The sequence below is a fragment of the Triticum dicoccoides genome, chromosome 3A (genome assembly GCF_002162155.2).
Source record: "Triticum dicoccoides isolate Atlit2015 ecotype Zavitan chromosome 3A, WEW_v2.0, whole genome shotgun sequence".
In the NCBI taxonomy this organism is placed as follows: domain Eukaryota; kingdom Viridiplantae; phylum Streptophyta; class Magnoliopsida; order Poales; family Poaceae; genus Triticum; species Triticum dicoccoides.
In genome coordinates this window covers 1726587-1728885 of record NC_041384.1, presented here as the reverse complement: position 1 = coordinate 1728885, position 2299 = coordinate 1726587, and positions in this window count along the sequence as shown.

Sequence of the window (2299 nt, the reverse complement as noted above, 5' to 3'; positions counted from 1 at the left end):
CTTCGGGTTCGTAGATATATTATTTTGTCAGGATTTGTTGAATAATATAATGAATTTTTCTATGTGCATATGTGATGTAGAAGCTGTGTGTTTGAATCTCCTTTTCAAAAAAATAAAATTATGACAGATTTCAGAGCAATTTGCTAAGCCATGGGGCAATGATATGTTTCTAAAGTTTTAGTCGATGCTGAGAATTGTCGAGCAGACATTGAGATGTTGATGCCAAACAACATCAGTGAAATCGATATGTGGTCCTTTTTTCTTCATATTTTTGGATTTGATGCCAAACAATCTATTTTCAAGATCTTATTAATGTCATGTAGTTCTATTTTTTTTTCTCTTAGAAAGAAAAGGGCATATTTCTTTGGGGCGTCGTTATGAGGGCCGAAATGTCGCAAATGGCAAAGACTACTGCTCCTAGCGTGCTGCAAGGATGGAATTGTCGTGAATGGCCATGCACGATGCTACTAATGAAAATAACTTGGTCGCAAATGGCAAAGACTACTGCTCCTAGCGTGCTGCAAGGATGGAATTGTCGTGAATGGCCATGCACGATGCTACTAATGAAAATATCTTGGTCGCAAATGGCAAAGACTACTGCTCCTAGCGTACTGTATTGTGAAAGTTTAGATTGTTATCGGCAAACTTGGTGGAATTAAAATGGATGGCCTAAAATGGAGAGTGGGCCTTTTGTTTCTTTGTTTGGAAATCAAAGATTTTGCAGCAGACGACCTGCCAACATAACTTTGTGATGGCAGGTGAAGAGAGTAGTCGTATCTTGGTGGCTAGAAGCAGAGCAGCACGTACGTAAGCGCTGGTGACGCAAGCAAAGGTGACGTAGGTCTGATAGTCACACACTGTAACTAGTTTTGGTGTGCGCGCGCGTGCGACAACACAAGCTGGTCTACAGCCGACAAACGATACACATACACACACGCGCGCATGGACAAGAATGAGTAGATAGATACAACTATCTTGTGTTTCTTTCCCTGTCGGCCGCAGCAGCCTCTCGATATATGCAAGCCGGTGACGCAAGCAGGGATGACGCATGCACAAAGTGTTGTGGTCAAATGTTTAGGTGCGTGTGCATGACTGAACGGATCAGTGACACAAGTCCGTGTACCTGTTTTATACTACAGTTATTATACTCTCCCTCTACCATTGTATTAGGCACATTACGAATATCACATAATTTTAAAACGCTTAGGCGCGAGGAATCAACTCCTCGCCTTGTTTTATGTTTCTTACCACGAATAAAAGAGTTAATGAATAAGAGACATGTAAAGTATGTTCATTCAGTGACTTGAGTATATCGAGCACGACATACAGTTGTCAATTTAGCAGGATGCTTTGCATGCAACAGTATTAATTAGCAAATAAACATCAAGTCCTCTCATATTTTCCACCGTATTGGTCCCGATGCATCACCTAAAATGCACAATGCACTGGTACGGAGGGAGTACTAAAATTGAGACATTAATTTTGAAACGGAGAAAGTACTATATTTCAGAAGGCACCGTGAATGAAGCCACACCTTGAACAACACTAAGATGTAAAGAAAATCTCTATACGAGATAGTCAATGAAAAACACGACAAAACAAACCGAGCACGCTAACAAGCACCACACTGTGCCACTCGACGCCTTCATTAAGCCGCCAAGAAGAAGCACGGGACTGGTCGGACTACCGCGTGATGCAACCAAGCTCGACGATGACAAGAGAACACATGACACATGGAAGAAAGCACATGACTTCATCGTGTTATCACCATCAAACTGCCACCTAAGAGGACCTGCTGCCCTCTCGCTCCCGATCGACGAGGGAGACTTGACCGTGCTGGCAAGCAGGAAGGCCAAAGGGAAAATGTGGCCACGTGTAAAAGATAGATGAAATGAGACCATTAACCGCCGGAACCGAGACGTTGCCGATTAAAATTCCAAACCATCTTGAACATGCCGCTGCGACCTAAAGACACCAGCACTCACATGTGATTCTCGTGGCAGGGTCATGGCGCAAAGCACGACGACTACCGCGTCCATCGGAGTGGACACGAGTTTTTATCTGAAGAGGGATGCCACACCCGCTAGCACCGGGCGGCCCCTCGCACACACCTCGCCGAGGGTATTCGATCTACCTCATACATCACAACCAACTGCGGACTCCAGATCAGGATCAATGCTTGGTGGCCACCGACGGCGACAACTTTACGAGCCATTAGTTTGTGCGTGTATATCACCACCAGTACCAATCCATCGTTTTTTTTTGTAGTACTAGTATCCAAGATCCTCTACGCAAGTCT